At 38.7% G+C, this 27,440-nt stretch overlaps 1 protein-coding gene and 1 non-coding gene across 6 annotated transcripts in view; one reads left to right on the forward strand and one right to left on the reverse strand.

Annotated features, from left to right (window-relative positions):
• Positions 1 to 21,714, reverse strand: part of NCOA7 (nuclear receptor coactivator 7) — a 152,826-nt gene extending 131,112 nt beyond the window's left edge. Inside the window, exons 1-2 of one of the 5 annotated variants that reach the window (XM_036871527.1) lie at positions 21,414 to 21,714; positions 15,749 to 15,834 (exon numbers count right to left, since the gene is read on the reverse strand). The gene's annotated coding sequence lies outside the window, so the exon portion shown is untranslated. Of the gene's footprint in view, positions 1 to 11,867; positions 12,378 to 12,557; positions 12,916 to 15,748; positions 15,835 to 20,658; positions 21,084 to 21,413 lie in introns of those variants that run through there. The other 4 variants (XM_036871526.1, XM_036871525.1, XM_036871528.1 and 1 more) reach the window with 4 other exon arrangements.
• Positions 21,715 to 21,845: 131 nt separating this feature from the next.
• On the forward strand, positions 21,846 to 21,917 carry TRNAE-CUC. The gene has a single exon. It is a non-coding gene; the product is annotated as a tRNA-Glu (tRNA).
• Positions 21,918 to 27,440: the final 5,523 nt, after the last annotated feature.

Genomic DNA, 27,440 nt, shown 5'->3' on the forward strand with positions numbered 1-27,440 from the left:
ATATGACTGGTGTCCTTATAAGAAGATGGCCATGTGAAGATCAAGACACACAGGAAGAACTCCACGTGAAGACAGAAGCACAGATTAGAGTTAGGCAGCTACAAGCCAAGGAATGCCAAGGACAGACAGCAAATCACAACAAGACAAAAGCAAGAAAGGATTATTTTACAGGTTTCAGAGACATCGTGGCCCTGTCGACACCTTGATTTTAGACTTCTACCCTCCAGAATTATAGACAATGAATTCCTGTTGTTTTAGGCTACCCAGTTTTTGGTAATTGTCAGAGCAGCTCTAGGAAACATTCACTTATCTTAAATCTTATACACTATCACTGTTCCAAAAGGATACTACCTCAAAAATATTATTACTTCCCCATCATGTCTATTCTGCCACTTTCTCATATAATTTAAAGGAAATGTGGGCATATGATTGAGAGCATCGGTAAATATTATTTTGAATATTAGAGCAGAAAGCTCACATAGTTAACATCTGTACCCAGGAGACAATTCAAGCACAGCTTATTGAGTAGATGGACTAAGAACTGACCTGATTATCAGGGAAAATTCTTAACATAAAATGAGTTTTGAAATCTTCTGAGAATGTAGCATCACCATTGTGGCATGCCACTCTTACCACACTTTAGCAATTTTAATCTAACAAACTCATACTGCTACATTTCTCACACACACTTATGCTATCTTGTACCATTTCCTAATTAATGGCTCCTCATGCCCACATTCCTTTCAATCAGACTGTAAGCTCTCAAAAGGAGTGTCTCATGTTCTACATGTATGAGCAAGTGTGCATGTGCACGCATGCACGCACCCACAGTGACATACATTACAACTTCTAGTTCAGGTTAGACATAGGATTTATGTTTAATAAGTTGACTTTTTATTTGTTATGGCTAAATACATAACAGAAACTGACTTTGGTTATAGAACAATAAGGTCTTACCTTTTATTTAGATTAGTGGTCTCCATTTTCTAAAGTTATATTCCACGTCAATAAAAGCATCCGACCATAAAATCCTAATACATATATTTTTCACATAAAAAATGTCTTCTGCACTAATACATGCATTATAAAACATATAACAAAATAGAAGTCATGAAAAGATGATACAGACATTCTAACAATTTCTTCCCATACCCTCAAGGGGCTCATGAACCCCACTGGAGAACCATTGGTCCAAACTATGAGACCAGACACATGAAAATATTTCCTAGGATTTGGTCCTTTCTAGGAAACACAAGACCTATGAGAATCTAAAATATTTACAAACTTTAAACACATTCTCTGGCAAACTCCTGAAACTCTCTTGATCAAACAAGCAATATTTTACAGCTGATGATAGTTATCCTTGCAACTAGGATTAGTCTGTATATTACTGGACCCTAACTGTAAATGCATTTAGTAACTGTGATGTTCTTTGCAATTGAGTCCTTTAGTTTTTAGACTTTAGGAATGAAAATCTATTATCAAAATTTCAGGCAAATATCTGTAAGACTGAGAGAACCAAATGATATAACATTCTGATCTTGAAAATAAAAGAATGAGAAAGATGGGCAAAGAGGAAGATGGAACAGAAAACTCATAAACCGTCTCCTAAGAATGTTATCAACACAGCAACATCCAGTCTTCTTGTGTTCCATGTGCATGCATGTGGACAACCATGTGCTAGAAACCTGAAGGGCATAGAGTAATACAAAACACAACCCCTACAAGCTAACTGTAAGAACAACTAAGTCATAAAGCAAGTCTATATTTAATTTGCAGTACAAGATGCTACCAGAAAACTACTAGAGCTAATCAATGAATTTGGTAAAGTAGCAGGATAAAAAAATTAATGCACAGAAATCTCTTGCATTCCTATACACTAATGATGAAAAATCTGAAAGAGAAATTAAGGAAACACTCCCATTTACCATTGCAACAAAAAGAATAAAATACCTAGGAATAAACCTACCTAAGGAGACAAAAGACCTGTATGCAGAAAACTATAAGACACTGATGAAAGAAATTAAAGATGATACAAACAGATGGAGAGATATACCATGTTCTTGGATTGGAAGAATCAACATTGTGAAAATGACTATACTACCCAAAGCAAACTACAGATTCAATGCAACCCCTATCAAACTACCAATGGCATTTTTCACAGAAGTAGAACAAAAAATTTCACAATTTGTATGGAAACACAAAAGACCCCGAATAGCCAAAGCAATCCTGAGAAAGAAAAATGGAGCTGGAGGAATCAGGTTCCCTGACTTCAGACTATACTACAAAGCTACAGTAATCAAGACAATATGGTACTGGCACAAAAACAGAAATATAGATCAATGGAATAGGATAGAAAGCCCAGAGGTAAACCCACACACATAATGGTCACCTTATCTTTGATAAAGGAGGCAAGAATATACGATGGAGAAAAGACAGCCTCTTCAATAAGTGGTGCTGAGAAAACTGGACAGCTACATATAAAAGAATGAAATTAGAACACTTCCTAACACCATACACAAAAATAAACTCAAAATGGATTAAAGACCTAAATGTAAGGCAAGACACTATAAAACTCTATAAGCAGAACACTCTATGACATAAATCACAGCAAGATCCTTTTTGACCCAGCTCCCAGAGAAATGGAAATAAAAACAAAAATAAACAAATGAGACCTAATGAAACTTAAAAGCTTTTGCACAGCAAAGGAAACCATAAACAAGATGAAAAGACAACCCTCAGAATGGGAGAAAATATTTGCAAAAGAAGCAACTGACAAAGGATTAATCTCCAAAATATATAAGCAGCTCATGCAGCTCTATATCAAAAAAACAAACAACCCAATCCAAAAATGGGCAGAAGACCTAAATAGACATTTCTCCAAAGAAGATATACAGATGGCCAGCAAGCACATGAAAGGATGCTCAACATCACTAATCATTAGAGAAATGCCAATCAAAACTACAATGAGGTATCACCTCACACTGGTCAGAATGGCCATCATCAAAAAAACTACAAACAATAAATGCTGGAGAGGGTGTGGAGAAAAGGGAATCCTCTTGCACTGTTGGTGGGAATGTAAATTGATACAGCCACTATGGAGAACAGTATGGAGGTTCCTTAAAAAACTAAAAATAGAATGACCCAGCAATCCCACTACTGGGCATATACCCTGAGAAAACCATAATTCAAAAAGAGTCATGTGGCACAATGTCCATTGCAGCTCTATTTACAATAGCCAGGACATGGAAGCAACCTAAGTGTCCACTGACAGATGAATGGATAAAGATGTGGCACATATATACAATGGAATATTACTCAGCCATAAAAAGAAACAAAATTGAGTATTGGTAGTGAGGTGGATGGACCTAGAGACTGTCATACAGGGTGAAGTAAGTCAGAAAGAGAAAAACAAACCACCGTATGCTAACACATATATATGGAATCTAAAAAAAAAAAAAAAAAAAAAGGGTCTGAATAACCTAGGGGCAGACAGGAATAAAGATGCAGATGTAGAAAATGGACTTTAGAACACGGGGAGGGGGAAGGGTAAGCTGGGACGAAGTAAGAGAGTGGCATGGACATATATACACTACCAAAGGTAAAACAGATAGCTAGTGGGAAGCAGCCGCATAGCACAGGGAGATCAGCTCAGTGCTTTGTGTCCACATAGAGAGGTGGGATAGGGAGGGTAGGAGGGAGATGCAAGAGGGAGGAAATATGGGGATATATGTATATGTATAGCTGATTCACTTTGTTATAAAGCAGAAACTAACACACCATTGTAAAGCAATTATACTCCAATAAAGATGTAAAAAAAAATTTGCAGTACAAATAGTTAAGTGCCAAAATAAACTGAAATTAGGGGTAGAGCAGATGTTTTGGAAAGTGTTGATGGAATTAAGTATCAGCCTGGTGCAGAATATTGACTTTAAAAGGAAGAAATGTGTAAGGAAATTCAGATAGAGCGGGCAGCCAAAAGCCTCAAGGCAGGAATTACCCCATGTGCGTGAGGGGTACTGAGGACCCTTCTGACCCTACTAAAGTGCTGAGTTTATGCAGGTGAGGAGTGGGAGATACAGCTGAGTGCCTGCAATGTGGAGAGGATACAGTACCATTATCACCTAAGCAGCGTTCTCTGGCTTAAATTTCCAAGAGAAAGCCACCACCATGAAAATCTCATAAATCATTTCACTTACTCTACTTATTCTTGAGGAACTAGCCTTGGGGCTGATCTATACATAAAACAAGCAAGCAAGCTAAATGCAAGAAAATACCAAGCAGATGGCGTGTGGGTGAAGATGTGGAGGAAGTGAAATATTAGCAGCTTTGAAAAGAGGAAGAGAGAGTAAAATATGTCAAAATGAATATGCATCTGATAAAGAAAAGTCAAGAATATAAGAATCCTATGATATATTAATTTTAATTATTTCTAACAATTATCATTGCAATATATACAGATAACAAATAAAATGTGAAAATAGAAATTGCCTATGATCCCAGCAATAGAGACAAAAGTCTCAATATTTTGTCACTTTCCTGTCTTTTCTTCCGTGAAGCTGCATTTTAAAATCAAATTAGGGTCTTTTTGTACATACTGTTTGGTATACCATCAAAAAAGACTCCATTGTTGGATTTGTCTCCAATTTTTACAATATCAACCTTGCTAATAGCTAATACTTATATAGTTGCTTACTCTGTGACAGAATTCCAAGTGCTTTACATATATTAACTTATCTAATTCTCAATACAATGTGAGAGGTGGATACTATTATTATCTTCATTTCACAGATGAGAAAATCAAGGAGAAATTAACTTGCCTAAGTTCACCTAGCTGACAAACGGTGGAAAAGGACTCCAAGCCAGGCAACAGGCTCCAGCATCCCTGCTCTTAACCCATCTACCATACCACCTGCCTCCCAGAGACAATGTGCTCACCACTGAAATTAAGCCTCATCTCTGATTTTTTTAGGATGTACTCAGAACAGAATCACGGGTGCCAAGGGATTCTATGAGTTGAACTGCTCTCCATCAAAGGCATAATACCCCCATATAACCTCTTACCATCTGTGAAAAGGGAAAATGACCCAACTTCAACTTGCCAGCATTGTTATGGACTTTTACAATCTAATTATAGTCTGCATTTCTTTGATGCAATGAAGTTGAATATGTTTTCATGTTTTGGCCATTTGTAGTTCCTGTTTTGTGAATTTTCTATTCCTGCCATATAGATTGTTTGTGTCCCCCATCCCCACCCCAAATTCATACGGTGAAAACCTAATGCTCCAGGTGATGGTATGAGGTAGGAGCTTCAGGAGGTGATCAAAGCATGAGGGATCTACCCTCATGGGATTAGCGCCCTCATGGGATTAGTACCCTCATAAAGGAAGCCCAGAGAGATCCCTAGCCCCTTCTACTAGATGAGGATACAATAAGAAGTCCATGACACCCTGAAAGAGGGTTCTCACTAGAACCTGACCATGCTGGCACCCTGATCTTGGACTTCCAGCCTCCAGAAACGTGAGCAGTAAATTTCTGCTGCTTCTAAGCTATCCAGTCTATGGAATTTTGTTCTAGCAGTACAAATGGACTAAAACGATTCCTTCCTGGAATGTTTTTTAAAGAGTTAAAGTGTGTTAAATTGAAATTATTTTAGAAGATATCAGAGGGTTGCGAACGAGCTGTTTCAGTGGGAGCCTAGAGACCGGCAAGTATTATACCTTGGGGGAATCACCAGGAACCAGGGCTGAGGACTCAGCTGTAAATACCTGGGACCATAAGGATTGAGCAAGCCCTCCCAACAGACTAATAGCCTAAAATTGTGCTTTACGGCATACAGCAGGGACTGTACCTATTGGATGGCTGGAATAGTCATTACTGCTACTCAAGACACACTCAATTCCTCATATCAACATGTCTGGGTAAACAAATTAGTAAATCTGATGTTTGCTTAGTGAGGTCAGAATTACAGAAGGAAAATGAAAGATTTCAAGGGATCTCACACCTATGGAGCAGTCTTACAGATTTTCCCTATCCTACATGGCTAGTTTGGTTAGTGATCAGAATCATCCACTAGCCAGAGGATTCCACAGGAACAGTGCTGAAAAAATGCTATTAAATTCTTACTGGCTAAATCCTCTGTTAATCAGTCAACAGCAATTTACCTCGTGTCAGGCACTTTGCAATAAAATCAAGCACAGAGGACGCCCTCTGATTACTTGGCCTGGAAAGAAAAATACCATATTCACATACTTAGGAGTCACTTCGTAGGATGGGCTACTGTCTCCAGATGGTTCATGTCATCCATCAAGGTTGGTGGTTAATACTTTCGATGTTTAAGAGTAACACCACATTCGGAGGGTTTCACTCCTTTATGTACCAACTACAGAGGCAAACCCAGAGGCAGAGGCAAAAAAAACCAAACACTCTCTTAGGTGAGGGCCATAATAAATATGAACTTTTTTTTTTAAAATGAGTGTTAACACAATGTTTCGAGAGAATTAGTAAAATAAGGCAGGGATGCTAAAGAAAATGATACAGACACGTATTCTACGGAGGATGGGGGGGAGCGGAGTAGAGGAGGGACGAATAGTTAAATAAAAGCTTCAACCTTGGGCTTTTTTTTTTTTTTTGACCAATCATAGCATGTTATCCAAAATCATAATTAATTTTTACTAGAAGGGCAATTTTGCTATTTATGAGAAATGCCTGTTGCCAGTATGGAAGCCTACTTGGGATACTACATTACATGTGGAAGGCTCCATGAGTTTCTAGAATCTCAACCAAGAATGGCCCCTAGAGATGACACCACAACTGAGTGTGGCTTGCTAATGAAAATAGGAGGACCGAGTGTTCCATGCAGAGGAAACAGCGTGGAGAAGAAAAATCATATGCAGCGCATGTTTAGGAAGTGACAAACAGTTTTATGGTACCAACATAGAGATTCTGAACTTGGGGTCCATAAACAAGGACATGTAGGCAAAATGGTGTGTTTAGTGTGTGATGAGACCATGAACTTTCATCAGATTTTTTTAAAGGGTCCGCGATTGGCGATGGGGAGGTAAGTTAAGAACAACTGTGAGTCAAATGCATGACAGGGAGGGGCAGGGGACAAGAGATGAATTCCTCAGGGCCCAGGAGACCAGGCTAAGTAAGATTCATGGAGGACTCCTTCCTGCGCAGGATGGGAATCCTTTAGAAGGCTGAAAAGGGAAGTTTAGAAGGAAGACTGGCTGAAATGTAGGGGAAAGTAAAGTGCAGGCAACAGTCCAAAGCATCTGAGGAGCCATAAAGAACAGTGGGAATGGAGAGAAGGCAATTAGAGAAATGATTAGGTGATCAAAGGAGCAGGCTGAATGTTCACATTTGCTTGTAAGTGCACAAAATGTCACTGGAAGATTCTCAATTAACTGCTAACTCCGGTTGCCAGTGGACAGGGGAAGCATGTAACTAGGAAAGAGGATGAGAGGGAATCCTTTCAATGTTTACCCATTTGTACCTTTTGAATCACATGAAGGTATTGCCTACTACAAAAATAAAACTTTTTTTAAAAAAGACTTTTAAGTCTTTAAAAAGATTTAAAAAGAATCATTACCGGAATGATATGCCTCTGTGTAAAACTTTGCCCACATCTCTCTCCAAATCCCCTCCTCAATGTTTCAAGTTGCACTTTTGAATTCAGATTATTTTTACCTCAAAAGCTCCTGGACTGCACCGATCACTATCCCTTGAGAAGGGCCAGTCTCTCTGTGTGGACCGGGGTGATAAATGTATGAAAATGAAGTTGACACCATACAGATGTAAATAACTATTTACGTGGTTAAATTCAACCAACTTAACAGGTAGTTGTCAAAATACCAGAATGAAGAAAGTCTGATCAATTAACTCAGGGAGCTCAATCTTTTAAATTTTATGGTGAATAAAAGAGACTCTAGGAAGAATCTCTATGATTTATTAAGACAAAGATGAATCCAATAAATTACTGATGTGAAAGAGGTCAGATGTGAGGTCCCGTGTGGTGAGTGTTAAGCTAATTTAGGCTAGCCTTTTGGCTAAAAATGACTTTTTTTTTTTTAATTAAATAGAATGAATCTCCTGGTCAATCCAGAACTGACTTAAACTGAATGGTTTTATCAATCTTAAATTAGTCAATAGTAGACATAAATTTAATAGTTAAAAAAAAGTGGATCTTAGTTTTGCAAAACTATGTAACATTGTTTTCCAAAACATTTCCATTGTTTTCTATATAAGCGTAAATATACTAAACTTGCAATACTTGTTCAAAGCATATTTAATGGAACCTATTAAACTTGTTAATCAAAACATACTGTATCCATAGATCAATTCTGCACATGTTTCCATTTATTGGTTTCATGTTTTATATTTTTCCTTGTTCTACAAAAGATGTGAGTCAGCTTAATAAATTCAATAAAATGGGAAAATATACTTAGATTAAAAATATCAGAAGAAAAAAAAAACAAAACAAGGTAGAACAGAAATTCAAAACCAAAGGGAAAGTTAGAACATCAATAATAGGCCATAGGTTTTTACAGGGTTATTAAAATTAAGTTGTAAATTTGACTCTGTGTTTCCTAGTTGCCAAATCAGAAAGGGGAATATAATCGACTATCTAATTCTATTTTTGCATGATGAAAAATGGACGCTCCATAACTGTTCAGGGGAAGTAAAGCTTTTCTTTGGCATTTAGAGTTGAATGGAATTTCTTGCAAGAGTCTTCAAGCAGGAGCTGTAGAAGGAACTATTATCTTAATAACCACATCTCTTAAGTAACATAACAGTAGGTTTCTTGTGACTGTCTTTATTAATAGAATGCTTCAGTGTGAGCACAATTTGGGGGGAGGGGTGCAAAGGATGCAAAACAAGGTAACCAAAGTATACAGTTTCTGAAGATCTGGCTAGACTCCTGGCATAACACCTAGAATTGGAGGGGCATGGGTGGACATTATGGCCTTTGTTCAGCCAACTCTCTATAAACATTCTTTCAATTAAGCTTCTGGTCAAATTTATGAGCAGACAATTCATTGTCTCTGGCATTCTTTACCATTTTTAAAGGGAGATTAGTATACAACAATTATTCTTCATCCACTAGTTCCCTGTATTTGAAATTCAAGGTTATACAAATTTTCTTTTCTATACTTTTTCTGCAACCATAACAATTTTGGTTCTAACATATGTGAAATTGAGTGGATCTTACTGGATGTAAACAACAACAACACAAATCATGGGCTGGGACAAAAAACGGTGGGATAAAAAAGGGACAGTAAGGGACATTTAGCGAGGAAGGGATAGGGGGTTTGGTAAAAAAACCTTAGGAAAGATATAGAAAAGTAAGATAGAGTAAATCTAGGTCTTAGGATTTCATTCCAGTGGTGCATGTGGAGTCAGGGTACTGGGGGGCTCACTTGTCAGGACCCAGGTAGTGAGTCATTCAATTGCAGGGGCGCTGTGCATTTGGATGCAGGACACACACAGAAAAATGCCTCTTCCATTCTGACATTAGGAACTGATTTCAAGGTCAAGAGTGCTAGCACAGTCAAGCGCTCAACTTCTCTTTGTCAAATGAACAAATAAGTGTTTATTATCTGCAACAAAGTAAAGAGAGTTTACTATAACCGTAGGGGAGGGCTCTTTTGAGAAGTTTAAAGTGAGCAAGGAAGAACAATATAAATTAACTGCTCAATATCCTTGACTACAAATATAAGATGTGTAAAATGTAATTATCTTTATTTCATGGGAGAATTTTTGCTCTGTTTGAATAAATCATAACATATTTTTCATAAGCTCCCTCCCACTGCTGGTTCCCCCAATCTCACTACCTTTTACATAAAAGTGTTATTTCCTCACCATCTAGGAAGAGCCCAAGTAGGCTGGAGAAGCAACAGTAATAAACTAGGGCTTAACATAGTTTTGTGAAAATAAGTCTTTTGGGTAATATGTAGTAAGGATGGTGAAGAGGTATTAAAATGACAAAAGAGAAAGAAAGAAGTGACTGGACCACTCCCAGATAATTCTGGGAGTTAAACAAAGTGACTGAAAAAAGGTTAATACTGACTCAGAAAACTTACGTAACAGGAAAATAAAAACAAAACAGGAAATATTGTATCACAGTGCAAAAATAAAGCAAGTGAAATGTGATGCAGTTATCCTTGATTATTTCAAGATAACATAAGATTTAAAAGCAGAGAGGCACCAAACCTTCCAAACCTGCAATGTCACAACCACCCTGGGTGTCAAACTTGAAAACCGATATGTTTATATACTGAGGAAAACCATGCAGTTGAAAATGTGTATCTATACCATGTATTTTGAATCATTTAGGAATCACAGACACTTCTAAATGCTTTATTTCCACTTTTACCTGTAATAAATACATTATAATTAGGTCAGCCACAACAACTCAACTCTAAAATGAGTTAATATGTCACTTATTAACCAAATCATTGTTACCTCTGGAGTAACCAAGAATTTCCTTTAAACATGAATTGTACTTTTTAATTGTGTTTTAGAGTTTAATTAAAATAAGTTTGATTACCAATTAGAAAAAAAAATTGCAAGCTTAGAAATGAAATTAACTTATATTAAGAGTTGGGGAGAATTACCTTATTTAATAACACATTAAAGAAGGAAAACATATGGTCCTAAAAATGTCAAAATTCAACTTAAATGCTGGGATAACCGAATTTGACTATTTATACAAAGAAGTAATTTTTAAAATCCAGTTAAACTTCAACGGCCACAGGACAAACACATTTTAATCCTAAACTGTCTTTAGATGAAGCTTGAAACACAGTTCATTCAACAAATAACTAATGAGCACCCACTATTCATCAGACTAGGGGATTACAGGACTGAACAAGACGAAGACTCTGTCCTCCTGGAGTTTACACCGGTTCATTTTCCAAAGCTCTAAACCTTAATACGTTAATAAAATTGGCGCTTACAATGATCCACTTTCCAAAACTCTAAACCTTATTACTTAATACGAAATTTAAAAAGGATCGCCTGTGAAGAGATAATCTTGCCAAAAGCTCTGATGTATGAACTTTACACTTGGGAGAGGAGAAAGAATTTATAACCAGCTTCTCAGAAATACAGACCTTGTTAACATCTAGTTGAAAGCTAGGCTGCGCCCAAGGCTGCCTCTGCTGGCCAACTCCGTGCATCCTTCCAGCAGATTCTCAGCTCCCTACACCTGTATCAAACTTGCCACGCTCTTCACGAAAGCCGAAGGCTCCCAAGTAGGCAGCACGAGAATTCCTCAGCCTCATCTATCTCTTGAATATTTGACTCCTAGAGGAGCCCTCTAACTGGCCCTAAAATGTTGACTGTAAGGGTTGGAGACATCAATTTTATATATCAGCCAGCCAACTCTGAAATACACAAAAATCCACAGCGACTTCTCTATGCCGCTGAAATAACGCTGTGCGTGGCTACATATTGAGAGAAAACAGGAAGAACGCATCTGTTCATCAAGCCGAAAAAATACGGTGACATATTTCCACCTGAGCTGCTGAAAATTCAACGGTATTTCCCCCTTCACCCCCCAGGAATCCACACAGCAACCCATCCTCCCCGCCCCTGCCCGAGGAGCGCACCCCACCGGGCCCTGGGTGTGGGCGGGGAAGGGTCAAGCTCTCCTTCGCCACAGCTGGGCCTCCCGGGCTCAAGAAGAGGCTGTCAGGTTAACAGGGGGCTGCGCCCAACGCCATTAGGACACCTCCGAGGGCTGCACCGAGCTCCAGCGGGAGGCAAGTTTGGCGGGTCCTGGCCCCGGCCCCCCGCCCCTACCCAGCGGCAGCATCAGCAGCGGGCGGCTGCGAGGGCTAGTCCCCGCCTCACCTACTTACCTACAGGGCGGGGGCGCCAGCTCTTCGGGTCCGGGAGAAAGGCAGCCGGCGCACGCATTTCTGGGAGCGGTGGCCTCTGCCGCTCGGCGCCTGGGAGCGCATCCTCCAGGGTGGGTGGGAGGAGGGGTCGGGGGAGGACCTTGCGGTGACGCGGTGCTGAGGCAGGAGGGAGGAGCGCCCAGGAGCGCGCCCCGGGGGACCGGCGTCCGGTGCTACTGGACGCGGCCGCCGCCGGGACTCCTCAGGCCTTTCCCCAGGCGCGGTGCCTAGCCAACCCTGCAGATGCACCCGCGGTCAGGACATCGGCCACGACAGGCTGCCGGGCCCGGCCGGAGGCGGGGAGCTGCGGGTGGCGCGACGCGGGGCAGACGCCCACCTCTAGCTCCGCCCGGCCCGCGCCACGCTCTGCGCCCCTCCGCTGCGGCGGGGGCCGGGGAGCTCGGAGGCTCCGCTCGGCCGCTCGGGCTGCAGCTGCGGCATCCTCCCTGCCCCGGCGACCTCCGAGCCTGCGGTCTGGGCAGCCGCGCCACCCCCTGGCGGCTGCAGCCTCCGCTGCCCCGGCGCAGCCCCAGCCCGAGCCCGGCGGCTCCGCCCCGGAGAGCTGCGCGCGAGGCCTCCGCAGGCCTCAGCCCTTTGTGGCGACTCCGGCGGCCGGATGCCCGGCGGCTAAGCCTGGGAGGGTCTTCTTACCTCTCCCCGGGCTGCATCTCCTACAGCTGGCTCTCTGTGGCCACCACTGTTCGTGGGAATAAGGCTCTGAGAGCAGAGCTGGAGTTAAAAGAGTGTCTCCCCGAGCTTTAAAGCCTTGAGTTTCCTTCCAGTTCGGAGACCACTGGTCACAATAAATTCATCCTTCTGTCCTTTCCGGCGTTGTGTTTCTCAAAGGGGCCCACCATCTCCTCCCCCTTCCCGCTCCCATCCTAGGCACAGCATCCCGGATGCTGCCAAGTTGCTATCATTACAGCAATAGGGACGTAGCAATTGAGCCCTCCAGGACGACTCTTGGCAAAGACCCGAGAGAGCCTGGGTTGGGAAGATTTGCATCAGCTGCTGGGCAGTGCCTGTGAACTTCCCATCCCCATCTGGGAGCTGTTCCTCCTACGGTCCCATGACCAGCACTGCAAGATGACTAGGAGGATTTGGCCGTGAGGTTTTACCCTTACGCACAGAAAAAAACTTCATGGTGGAGCCTGCAGCTGGTGCGATAACATTGGTGTGTCAGAGGCCAGACACAGGCACACTAGATAGCGGCCTCCTCTGACTTGCTGATGCTGCTTAAGCTGTAACAGCCTCTCGTGGAAGACTGAGCGAAGCATTTAACAGTGATGGCTTTGGGATTTCAGTTGCAAGTGGTCATGCTATATTATCTTGCAAAATATGGAATAATCGCCCATGATATACTGAGCATGTATAAAATTGGACCTCAGGTTTACATCTTTTTGGTTTGAATGTGAAGAACTGGGTATTTTACTCTTTTTTCTTTAGGCATTCATTATGCTATCTGCAAATTATTTCCAAGGGAAAATTAGGCTTCTAAGGTGTAAAGAGCTGATGTCATTGAATCAGAAGAGCATGGTTTGGGATCACCAGAGAAAGTGAGCTGCTCTCACACTTCTTTGATGATTTTGAAATCTAAGATGAATTTTTAAAGAACAGGCAAAGAAGAGACATGTTCCATAGCAGTACAAACTGTGATAAAATTGCTAAGACTTCTTGAGATGAGTTCTTCTAAGTAAAGTGGACATCCAGTGGGGAGCAGGGTAGGAGCTGCGTTGTGTATGGATCAGGAAACACAGGGCACATGACTTGGTTACTTCCAGAGACTCTGATTTGATCTAGAGCCCCAGTTTATTTTCAAAAGTACCTATTATTATTCATCATATCTAGCCCCATATTCAGAACGAATTGACTATAGGAATCTATATGTATATATGTGATGAATAAGTGACAAAACAAAGTCACTTAAAGAGAATTTGGCAGTTGCTGAGTCTCACATTTGTAAAGAGGTCTGCTTTAGACTGTAGTTTCTGCATGAAATATCCGTTGAGCTGCAATTCTTGACTGTTTCCATCCTTTCACCACCAAGAGTTCCCTTTTGTTTTTCTCTCTATGGACCCCAGATTTTGTCAAGAAAATAATTAAGCAGTGATCTTTTTTTATTAGGCAAAGATATAACTATGTGTTTTAAAAGTAGTAACCATCAATTATAAATGGTTTGTCAGCCTTTCAAAAACATTGCTTATAATTTAAGGATCCTCTTTACCGTCTTCATGAACTGCTCTAGGACTGCAGGCTGTATCATATGCTTATTATAACATTTTATTACAATGAAAGTCACAGTAGAATAAAGGTTTCTGCTCTACAGTTTAAAGAGGGAGAAAATTCCCCCTTACTGATTGTTCATTTATTCTTTTTCATTAACTCAGCATTTATTGATTTGCCTAAGCCTTGTCTTTATAGAGAAATCCAAAGAAATAAAACCATTTCCTTATCCTCTAGATCTGTGCTGTCCAATACAGTACCCTCTAGCCACATGTGGCCATTTAAATTTAAACTAAATTAAATTTAAAATGTAGTTTTTCATTTCACTAGCCACATTTCAAGTGCTAAAGAGCCACACGTGGCTAGAGACTACTTATTGGACAGCACGGAATAGAACATTTCCGTTATTGCAAGAAATTCTTCTGGATAGCACTGCTCTAACTAGAAGGTGAAATTTTAATTGGGAGAATAAGATATAGTATATAAAGTTATTTGGGAAATCTTAGTACACTACAGATCAAACCTCATTAGAAAGTGTACTTCTTAAGAACAGGGTAATCTCTAAGAGTTCAGGCTCTGGCTTCAGACTGCGGCTCCATCACATGCTGACCTTGGGTAAATTACTTAACCTCTGTATCTGTAAAAGGGGGATGATAATAGTACCAAATTTCAGAGTGGACATAGGGATTAAATGAGATAATCTGTGAATGATGCTTAGGCTAAAGTCTAGAACGTGACCTTCAAGAAAAGTTAGGTATTTTTATAGCAATATACATTATTATAATACAGGTTTTCTTTTCAAAAAATTGTATCCTTAGCACCCCTCACTGTACTTAGCTAATAGAAAGTGCTTGGTAAATGCTGAGTTGATGAAAAATTATAATGCTACAATGATTTTATGGATATGAGGGCCTCTATTAAAAATGAAAACTGATCTTTCTATTTCTGTTGAAGGGTAGAGGCCATTTTAGGGCAATTTAGGCAGAATTGTCATCTCACTTTTTCTGGGGTAAAGAACCCTGTATGATGAGACTTTGAGGGTAGACAGAGAGAAGCAGAAAGGCCTTCAGCTCTTAAAGGAAAAAAAGAGAGTCACTTGCCCTCCTTTTTTTTGCTCCTCAGGGCAGGAATTGGATAGTGGGAGACAACTGGATCCCTGAGTTCAGGCATCAGGTGTTCACCCAAGGGACTTCCTGGAGGAGGTGGGTAGGAATTCCGCATCTTTGGAAACATCACCAAACAACAGCAACCATTATTGTAAATGTGTTCTGTATTTTTCTTACATATCTATCCAAGAATAGTTTTGTAATGAAGTATGGCTAGTATGTCTGTTTCTAACCACAGCACTGGTAACCTCTCATGAAACTGGAGTTCCAGAAACACAGGCAAATACTGCTGCAACACCTTGTCAAAATGAAAGCTCCCTGGTAAGTAATGAGCTCACAACTACAGAAAGAATTGAAACTGCTTTGGGAGTTTTCTCTGTAAAGATGTTGAAGAGGAGATTTTTATACTGGTTGGTGAGTTTAATCTACCAGCACCAAGAAAGTTCATTCTCTAGTGGTTAAACCCATCCTGCTTTTCCTAGCACAAAGAGAAACACACCTCCTTGCACACACCTGACGTAGGCTAGTTGAGACGCAGGAGTTCCATGGGAGGGAAACACTGATGACATCTTGGAGGTCTGTGGGGAGCCATCTTGCACCTAAAGAGGCAGAATAGAGTTCACTGTTTAATAGTGTTGAAGGCAGTAGCTCATTTTCACAACTGGGGTCATTGGTCCAGAACATCTTAGATACCATCTTGAGTTTTGAGAAGAATGTAAATAGGTTCTTTTGTGGATAGGCCTAGGTTCAGTGCTTCTCTCGGCTTGTTATGAAGAAGAGGGAGAAATCTTGTCTAAAGAGGAGGTAGAAATCTCCTTGTCATTTGAAAAGAGAAAGAGCCTGCCAGAGTGTATTGAGAAAGAAATACTGACATAGATAGGAATGGATTGCTGTCTGGTGCCTGTTAGTAGGTAGAACTTATGGCTGCTTATTTGGAATAAGCCCCCCCAAAATTTGTCCTTTTCTTTTATTCACAGTTAATTAAAAAGTATCTACCCTTGGACAGTTTCTGCTGCCTTATTTCTGCTAAAAATAGTCTATTCAATAGCTTGAGAATTCTTTTTTTTTTAAATAATTTCTGAAAAACTTAAATAATCTAGTGCTAAGATACAGTGCTAAGATATAATTTAAAATTTTGAAATGAATCCCTAAACTCAAAGTGATGTTAAGTGGTGATTGTTTATTGGACTTAATTTGAGTGAAAGAAAATTACAGTGCAATAAGCTGAAAGGGGAGTTTTTCGAAGGAAATAGAGATTCACCAGAAGTTGCAAAAATGTACAGGGAAGTCCCAGGTTTTCCCCCCAGTTATCCCCCAAAGATAACATCTTGCATAACTACAGTAAATATCAAAACCAGAAAATGACATTGGTATGATCTTTAGAGCTCATTGAGATTTCACTAGCTTTACACATGTTCTTGCCTGTGTGTGTGTGTGTGTGTGTGTGTGTGTGTGATTTCTGTGCAATTTTTTATCATCGGTATAGATTCTTCTACCACCACCACAATAAGCTACAGCAGCGGTCCCCAACCTTTTTGGCAGCAGGGACCGGTTTCATGGAAGGCAATTTTTCCACGGACCGGGTGGGAGTGGGGGAGGGGATGGTTCAGTGGTAATGTGAGCGATGCGGGGCAATGGGGAGCGGCAGATGAAGCTCCACTGCCTGCAGCTCACCTCCTGCTGTGCGGCCCGGTTCCTAGCAGGGGGGTTGGGGACCCCCGAGCTACAGGACTGCTGTATCACTCCTACAAAGGTACCACACCTACCCTTTTACAGTCACCTCCATCCTCCTCCCCACCCCATCTAATTCCTGTCAATCACTAATATGTTCTCATCTCTATCATTTAAAAAATTCTAAATAAATGGAATCATACAGTGTATAACCTTTTGGATTGGCTTTTTTTTTAAATTCAGCATAATTCCCTTGGGATCTATCCAAGTTGTTATATGTATCAATAGTTTGTTCTTTTTTTTGATAAATATTCCATGGTATGGGTGTACCACAGTTTAACCATTCACCCACTAAAGGATGTTTCCATTGTTTCCAGTTTTAGGCTATTATGAATAAAGCTACTATAAACATTCATGTGCAGATTTTATGTGAACATAAATTTTCATTTTTCTGGTATAAATGCCTAAGGGTACAATTGATGGGTGCATAATTAGTTTTATAAGAAACTGCCAAGCTATTTTCCAGAGTGGCTGTACACTTTACATTCCTATCAGCAAAGTATGTGCGATAACTAACATGTTTTTAATGTATTAAATGAACTTATTAAATTGAAGTATAGTCAAACGTTTCTTTTACTATCCACTACTGTACTAACTGTAATTGCTTGTTTACTTGAACCCTGCCAGACTAAACTTCAAGATCAGGCATCCTGTGCCTAACACAGTGACTTACATATAATAGACAGTCAATAAATATTTGTTCAGCAAATGAACAAATTAATGAACAGAAGAAGAATAGCTGAGTGAGGTTGAAATCAAATTGAAAAATTAAATTGCCCATAAATTATAACTAGAACTGAATTTGAATTGTATGCCATGATTTTTCTTCCAATATATAACATTTTCAAGTCAGAAATTGGCAGTCCATAAGGTAAGTCATTTGTGGGTCAGTTAATAAAAACTAAATGCCAATTATGTGGCACCAAGGTTATTTGTTGTACTTTGGTAACAGCAAAAAATTGAAAATAATCTAAATGACCAATGATATAAAACTACTTTAATAAAATCTCTATACAGTGGAATATCATGCAGTTATCAGAAATAATGAAAAAACTCTTTATGTAAAGAATGGACATGCTTCAAAAGAAATTAATTTAAAAAAAGGTTACAGAAGAGTATGTAGAGTAATGCCCCTTCTCATGTAAAATTTTACACAAGGAAATTAAAAGAGAAAAGATACATGCATAAAGATGTTAATTCTCCATAAATCAGTTTATAAAGTAGAGGGTGTGCCTGCACCATCTTATGCTAGAAAGTAAAGAAATGCTCAAAAATTTATAGGGACATGTCAAAAGAATACAGGAGCCAGCTTAAAGGGACTCCTTCTGGCCATATTTGGAACAATTTAAGTATTAATAATGACAGCAGTAGATTATAACACATTGACTAAAACCACAAAAATAAAAAAAGAATATGAGTCCAAACTGATATTTTAAAATTAAATAAAGAATAAAAAGAGGGAGGACAGAAAGGAAAGTTCTTTACATGTGAATGATAAAATAACACCGTTTTGCAGTCAACATAGCAGTAATTGATTCAGGCAAGCATCATCGGTGGATGCTAAAACCATTGGATGAAACTTTGTGGAGGAACAGAAAATTCATACATTTTCAAAGTATTACTTCCATGGGTGATATTTGCCTTTTTTTTTTTTTTTTGATATTTGTTAATTACAAGTGTAAAGGGTAACTTTGCAATGGAGGAATATGGCAGACACCTTCACCAAACGATCAGACTTACTGTGTTTGTTTCCTATTGGTGCTGTAAAAAAATCACCACAAACTTAGTGGCTTACAACAGCACAAATTTATTATCTTATGGTTCTGTAGTCCAGAATTCTGACATGGGTCAGAATCTAGGTGTTGGCAGAGCTGCTTTCTTTCTGGAGGCACTGAAGAGAACATTTTCCTTGCCTTTTTCAGTTTCTAGAGGCCCCTTGCATTCCTTAGCTCATGGTCCCCTTCCTCCATCTTCAAAGCCAGTTAAAGGCTGGTAGAGTCTTCCTGGGATCACATCACTGGGACTCCAACTCTCCAGTCTCCCTCCTTGACTGAAAAGGACCCGTGTGATGATTTCTGGCCCACCCAGATAATCCAGGATAATCTCTCTCTCAAAATCCTTAATTTAAACACATCTGCAAAATTCCTACTGCCACCTGAAGTAATATTTATATATTCTGGAGATTAGGACAGGTACAATCTCTGTGGGAGTCATTATTCTGCCTACCACATTTACCATTAGAGATAACACAATACATCAGCATTATTCGAATTATGATATAATGCACTGAGAAGGACATATCACTTAAGGTAGTTTTCCTGACAAAAGAAATATTTGTCTAAATTGAGGGACTTTCTGAAGTAAATGTCCTCCACTATTCAATGCTGTAAAAAAAAAAAAATTGGGTAATTGTTTCAGATTAAAGGAAGGAGACTACAGAAACTTGGCAATTAAATGCAATGTATAATCCTTGAATGGATCCTGGATAAAACTGAAAAAGTATAAAAGGTGTTAGGACAATTGAAAAATTTGACTATGAACTGTATCATAAATAATACTGTATTAAATTTAAATTTCCTAAGTGTGATAATTGTATTGCTTGCTCTTAGGAAATATATGGTATAGTTTTTCGAAGTAAAGTATCATGGTGTCTGCAACTAACCTCAAATGGTTCAGAAAAAAGATCAAGAGAAAGCAAATATGGCAAAATATTGACAACTGGTGAATCTAGTTTAGTACTATAAAATAGAAATATAATGCAAACCATATATATATATATATATATATATATATATCAATAATTTTAAATATTCTAGTAGCTAGGTTAAAAACAAAAAAAGAAAGTGAAATTAATTTTAATATTTTAACTCATATTCAATTAGCATTTAAAATTTACTCAATGTAAAAATTATTAATGAGATATTTTACATTCTTTTTTTTCCATACTAAGGCTTAAAAATCCAGTATGCATGCAACACTTATAGAACACCTAAACTCTTACTAGCCACATTTCAGTGCACAAAAGTCACACGGTGGATGCTGGTACTACTAAATTAGCACAGGTCTAGATGAAGGGTGTATGTGTGTTCATTGTTCTATACTTGGAGTTTTCTGTAGGTTTGGAATGTTTCAAGATAAAAAGTTGGGGAAAAAGGAAATAGATATTTCTAGGAAATAAAAAAATAAAATAAAATTTAAAATAGCATAGACAATTTCTAGGAGGATACAGAAGAAACTGGTCAACTCTGGGAAGAAGAAATGAAGAGTGATAAAAGAGTGATGGTTCTCGCTGTACCCTTTCGTACCTCTTGTACAAGTCTGTGACTAAACCTATTAAAACAAATTTAAATTATTCTAAAAGTAATATCTACTTTATCTTTTAATTCAAAACCAGATGCTCTTTCATGCTAAGCTCTGAAAACCCCCAGTTGAGAGGTAGAAGCTCCACCTACTGCACTCGATTTCCTAAAAATTCCTTGATATAGGAAAGGGGTGTGGGTCCCATCTAAAATATAGTAATTGTTTAGCAATTTCTTCTGGTGATGTTTCCATCTTTACTTATTAGTCTTAATAAGTCATTTTAATCTTCCTGTTTGCATATTATTAAATAATTTTAGATAAGTTTTATCAGTAATCTAAACTCCATTTCTGAGTTGCTGAAAACAAGAAAAAAAATTCTAGCTCAGGCTCACCTAAATTCTAGGTGATGGACGAAGGCTGTAATTCACAATGGCGCCGGAGGTTGTGCGCAAGTTCATTACAAATTTATATCTGCTTTACTTAAGCCTCCTTCCATCTTGCAGCGGAGCGGGGTCTCTAGGGTTACATTTGTCCAACTGTAGCGGTTGGCGCTTTCAAAGCTGAGTTACATCCTATTGTCTTCTGCTCGTATTTCATGAGGGCTTCCGAACTGAGGCTGGGCTGGAAGGTTTCTTGACTCCTTTGGTAATTGCATCATTTCCTGGCCGTTTCTCATACATAATGCGGAGAAGGGAAGCACTTGCCCAGATAATAACAGTTTGAAGAACAGGAGGATAATGGAAACAGTGCATTTTAACGGTTTACTCCGATCCGGGTGCAGATGCCCTGGTTCTTCACTAAGCAAATTACCCACAGCCCTCCCCGCTTCGTTAATCTGACTCTCAAATAAGTAAATTAAGTAGTCGCGTCCTAAAGGCCACGAGGCCCTTCATCACCCACACTTACAGAGCATCTGCTCTGTGCCAAGCTCTACACCGGGAAACGCTCTCCGCCCGTGGCAATCTTACCGTTAGATTTAGTAAAATGTTTAGTGGGATTTAACATCTGCGTGAGAGGGAAAGACAGAAAGACATACACAGAGAAAGAGGTTAGATTTAGAAAAAGCAGCTACATGATTGAGAAAATGATAAAGCAAATTGCAAGGTTCTGGACAGTACTTTAACATTGTCTAGGTATAGATATTTACATGTTACATAATTAGGATGAAATCCCAGGACGTCTTTTCCAGCACGGCAGTCGGAAGAGGATTCGATTTGGAGGATCCAGCCTTTCCCCTTAGGAGCCGCCGCGGAGATCGCCTGAGAGCGCAGAGCGTTTGCCGGGTTTAGGCAAGTGAAGAAATTCTTCATTTCTTCTTCCTAGAGTTAACCAGTGTCAACAGTTTCTCCCGTATCCTCCTAGAAATTGTCTATGCTATTTTAATTTTATTTTTTATTTCCTAGAAATATCTATTTCTTTTTTCCTCAACTTTTTATCTTGAAACATTGCAAACCTACAGAAACCCAAAACAGGAACGAAGTGGGCAGGGCTTAGAGGCAACAATCTTTTTTTCTATTGGCCAGGTTTACGTGGCGATTTCTAAAGACACAAATACACCGAGAGACGAAAGCTACCAAGTTCCCTGGTGGTCTAGTGGTTAGGATTCGGCGCTCTCACCGCCGCGGCCCGGGTTCGATTCCCGGTCAGGGAAGCTAATTTTCCTGCTTGCAAATGAGTTATGATGGTTGTTACCGATTTTTTTCTATTATAAAAATTCAATTAGCTTTAAATATTATAGAACCTAAGATTGAAAATACGCCACACCTTTTTACAGATATTTGTAATCAAATAAACAACAAAATGATCCCTGATTCTAAAGTACTCTAAATACAACTAAGTCACTTATAAATTTGCATTTTCCAGCTTTGAAAATAATTTGGATGTGTATACAAGCATTAATTTATTGAGCCTTTGTTAATCTGGAGCTTCGTTTGACTAATAAGAGGAGGAAAATAATTTTAGGAGGGATTATACCTATTTTGCATCATGCTGAGAGTCAAGTTTCATATATTCAGATTATGTGCTTTGTAGATTGCGTATATTGGAGCTGTTCTTATCCGGTTCTTCTTTATGAATCTAAGATCTTTTCTGAGATAGGTTGTTGGTTAATTATCAAGTAGCTGCTTTATATTTTCTGTTACTAACGCACTGTAGTAATTACTTTACCTGTTGCATTTTAACTTTTCTCAAAGACCTTCACGCAAATATGGCAAATTTCTTGCATCCAGTGTGTCGATTCCCTGTAGGTTAATCATATAGGTCTTTCAAAAATAGTTAAGTATCATTTGGAATTCTTACATTCAGGGCAAAGAAGGACTCTGGGAATTCCCCAAAAGAGAATATGGAAATGTTGGAGTCAAAAAGAAGATAAAATGGTGCTGTATAGACATTACATTTTTTTTTAATCCTGAAATTTCAAAATCATTCTAACCTTTGCTAACTTTTAAGCTACTGGGTTTTTTTGACCATTTCATTTTAAGCCTGAAATTTCACAATAGCATAGAAATAAACTAAGAGCTTAATTACAGCTCCTGTGGCTTTGTCTTACTTTCCTTTTAGCTGTGCTGAGACTGGTTTGGAAGAGGAAAAGGAAGAGTATTTATTAATGGTCCAGGGGGTAGGAAAAAGCAAAAGTGTTTAAGGAGTCTTTCACTGAGGAATTAAGACAGAAATATATTTGTTATTATTATTGCCATTAACAAAAACAAAGGCACCATTCCTTGACTATTTGCTATGTGGTAAGTACTTCAAATAATTGAAATATGTAATGAGGGAAGGGAGAAAGAAGTGGATATGAGAATGAAAATAGGACTGGAAAACTGGTTCCCAAAATAACCTAGAGGCTAGCAGGATCTGGAAAGCCTGAGAAAGTGGGAATGGGCATTTAATCTTAGGGGATCCAGGATGACCAAGTGGGAATGGGCATTTAATCTTAGGGGATCCAGGATGACCAAGGGCATCCAGGGTGGTTGTACCAGGCTGGCTATAGAAGGGCACCTGTGCTAGGGAACAGTGCAGGTCCAGGTAAGACAGGTTAGTGCAGCCAGATTATGGAGGACCTTAAGACAATCTATGGAGTTACAAAGGGAATGCAAGAAGCCTTGGTATTTAACAGGATAGAAAAGCTTAAGAATAATAGGGAAGAATCAGTATTGACACTGTGAGTTGTGTTCTATGTGGTTAGTAAAGTTGGAGTGGCACGAAAAGTGGTAGGGAGGTTGAGGTGGGGAAACAGACTTGGGACAGAAGTTAAGTTCAGTTGGATCCCAGCTGTGGCAGCACAGGTAAATGGTGGTTGGAAATACTGGATGGAACTTAGGAAGGTAGGGATTTTGGAGCTATTAGCTTAGAAGTTGGAGAAGATACGAGCTCTCTCAAAAAGAGAATCTAGAAAAAGGACAGAAGACCAAGGAATAAACCAAAGTGAGAATATATTGTAGGAGAATGGGAAGAAGTAGAATAACTATAAAGAAAACAGCAAAGGAGCAGTAAGAGAGTTTATAACCAGATCAGAGAAATTCAAGAAGGAAGTAGCAGTGAAGAGAATAGGATATTGTAAAAAGGTCAAGGAGAAGATGAAGGAGAGTAAGTAAAGATGGGTGGTGAGACACGGCTGTTGGGTTCAGAATAGACCAGTGGAAGCCAGACCACAGTAAGCAACTCTGTCTAGGAGGCCATAGCTTTAAACATGACTCCACGTGCTGAGGGTCTGGACTAGTGTGAGAAAGAGACAGCAAACCTATCAATAACTAGATATTGCAGAAGAGCAAATATGGAGACGAAAAAGAGGTCTTAGGAAGGCAAAGAAAACACTCTTGTTCAGGAGCCAGACACTGGGAAGCAATCCTGTCTGCCAATATCAGCTGAGTTACCTTGGGAAAGTGACTCAGCTTCTCTGAGCCTCTGGATCTTTTCCTGTACAATGGAGATGCTACTGGCTCCCATGCATGCTTCACAGAGTTATTGTCACTCATTCATTCATTCATTCATTCACTGATTTAGCAAACACTTCTGTAATTCTTACTCCATGCCAGTCACTGTTGTAGGCACAGGTAAGAAAGGGCAGTAAGACTGTTTATCACAGTTGAGTAGGAATCAAAGGGGGAAATGATTAAGGTTTTGATTATGGCCTATTAATTTGGAAAGGGTGTTGATTCAGAGAGAGGCACAGCAGGAAGTCAAGTTGCATTTAGGTTTGGACTAAAGAGAGGGCATCCAAGTGAAGCTGTCCTATACATGGGTTGACATTTTTGACTAATGATGATAGATTCTGAGGAGATTCATCTTTGAATTGAGAATTGAACCCTCAAGAATGGAAATGCATGCCAAGAGATTGAGTACAGCGAAATGAAGAGCGGAGGTTTGCAGGCCTGACTGGCTAGAGGAGGACAAAGGAGGAAAGTCTGAAGGAGCAGAGTCAGGATAAGTCAAGGTCAAAGAAGTCAAAGAAGAAAGAGTCTGGAGATTGCGGGGTAGTCATTAATAGTAGTAGCATATTTCTCTTGTTTGATTTATTTTTTAATGGAGTTTTATTTTGTTATGGTTAGAATAATTTTGTGTTTTATCTATTCTACTTTTTTTTATGTATATATACCACTATTTATTTATTTATTTATTTATTTTAATGTAATTTTTTTTTTTTTTGGCCACGCTGCACAGCTTGGGGGATATTAGTTCCCTGACTGGGGATTGAACCCCGGCCACCACAGTGAAAGCCCTGAGTCCTAACCACTGGACAGCCAGGGAATTCCCTCTACTGTTATTTTTAGTCAGTTTTTCTACATGACATTGTCATTTAGACACAGAAATATATCATATAACCTACACATAGTATGAAATTACTGCTTCATAGAGCCAGAATATTGTGCTCCATTTCTGTGCTTTCGAAGAGTGGGGAAATGCTGAAGAACTGTCTGCAGAAATACTCGACATATGAAGAGGCTCCTTAAGGGTAAAGGAATAGAAATTATTTAACCTGCACAAAATATAGCAGGGGTTATTTGCTGTATACCAAAAATATATTTCTGGACGTGTCAAATTACTTTATTTAAATAAATAATCATCATTCATCCAGGGTTGGGCTACAACAGTGGACCTTGATTGGGCTGACAAATACTAGAATTATAAAGGATGTCTGAGAGTAACTAAGGTAGGAAGGAAGGGAAGGACTTTCAACAGCATCTAGTACAGTGCTTGACATACGGTTGGTGCTAAATCAATGAATTAAATAATCAATTAAACCAAGAAGTGGATTGCTAGGCCTTCACTTGAAAGCTAACCCCTCATAATACTATTTTTTATGAATCACACCGCTATATTTCTGCTGAGAGCAGAAAGCGGAAAAAGAATTAAACTGAGTCATCCTGAATAATGTCTATCTCTTATTGTGTTCTTTTAGATGAATTTCTAAATTATTTCTATGAATTTCTATAATATAATATATAGTACTTTTAATAACTTGTGTATTGTTTTGTGTAAGTTATGGTTTTGAATGCTGAATCCACAATATTAGAATCAATTCTTACAATTATCCTTGCTTTGTAGTTTAGAAAACTTAGAAAGTTTATAACTTATTTATAAGTTATACAAGTATGTCATACAAGTATGTCGGGGAAACAGGATTCCAGCCTGGATTTGCCCAGCCTAAATCCTGTATTCTTTAAGACTCCCCAGCTACAACAAATTTTCTGGTGGCACTATGGAGTGTTCTTTAGAGCAGTCTTTACAAATAGGGTGGTTCATGGGGAGTGTGCCATAGAAGGAAAAAGGAATTATATGATATCTCAGGTTCTATTTCAAATGAATAATTGAACTCTATGCATTACAATTTTGGTGAGAGTCAATCCTAGTAGCTGCTTATTGGAGGTTACCAAATTCCCCAGAAAGTTGGGGAAAACTTTCAATTAAGAAATAAATTTAACAGCAAACACAACATACTTGCATTTATTGGATAAGCATGTTGATTTGTGAAAGTGTTTCTTTCTTCAGTATAATTTTTATTTAATTAAAACTAATCTTTGCCACATCTCCATGTTGATCACTATTATCTTATTGACTTAAATAAAAATGGTTCTTTTTTTCCATTTTCCTCATTTAATGAGTAGGCTATAGAAAAAAATGTTTTTACATTAGTTACATAAAAGAAAAGAAATTTAAATTTAAACCATGGACACACTTGATCAATTACTTTTTTCTGCTTATTACATCCTCTGAATTTTTATAATATATGTAACATAATATACAGTACTTTTAATAATTTCCTATTGTTTTGTGTAAGCTATGGTTTTGTAAATTCCTTGAAGTTTGAGTTCATAAAATGTACTTCTGTCTTACAAAGTGATAATCATATAATTGGTGGTCAAAATTGTTGTTTTTTGGTCTTGATTATTAGTATGATCCCTGAAAGCAATAATGATAGTAAGCCAGGAGCTTCATGAGGACAGGGTCTACATCATATTCATCTTTGTATCCTCTAGACAATGACACTACTTGGCACATAGTAGCAAATCAAATGACTCGAGTGGATAAATGAAAGAATGAGGCAAAAAATTGAAACTGGCACTTTTCAGAAGAAACATGGTCACCAATAAACCTTTGAAAAGAGGACTGACTTCTTGTGTAACCAAGAGATGCAAATTAAAACAAAAGAGATTCCGATTATACCCATAAATTAGCAAAAATGGAAAAAAATCTAACAATATCAAGTGCCGGTAAGGATATAGACTGAAACTTCTATACGCTAAAGGTGGGAGTGTAAATTGGTGTGATAAAATAACTTTGAAAAATAATTTGTTATTATCTACTAAAGTTGGAGGTTCTCATGCCCAGCAATTCAACCCCCTGGGAGAAATCCTGCACGTAAGCTCCAGAAGACATATACAAGAATGTTCACAGTAGCACCGTCATAATAGACCCAAACTGGAAGCAACCTAAATGTCCATCAAGAGTAGAAGAGCTAAATATATTGTGGTATAGTCGTAAAATGAAATACTACAGAGTGGTGAAAACAAATGGATCACAGCTCCTCTTATCAACATGATGAATCCCAGAAAAATACTACTTAATTTAAAAAGCAAATCAAATACAGAATGATCTCATTTCATATGCAGTTTTAAAATGCTAAATGAAAACTATTGCTTATTGATATGTACATGGATGGTAAACTATAAATAAA

Source organism: Balaenoptera musculus, chromosome 12 (assembly GCF_009873245.2).
Source record: "Balaenoptera musculus isolate JJ_BM4_2016_0621 chromosome 12, mBalMus1.pri.v3, whole genome shotgun sequence".
Taxonomy (NCBI): domain Eukaryota; kingdom Metazoa; phylum Chordata; class Mammalia; order Artiodactyla; family Balaenopteridae; genus Balaenoptera; species Balaenoptera musculus.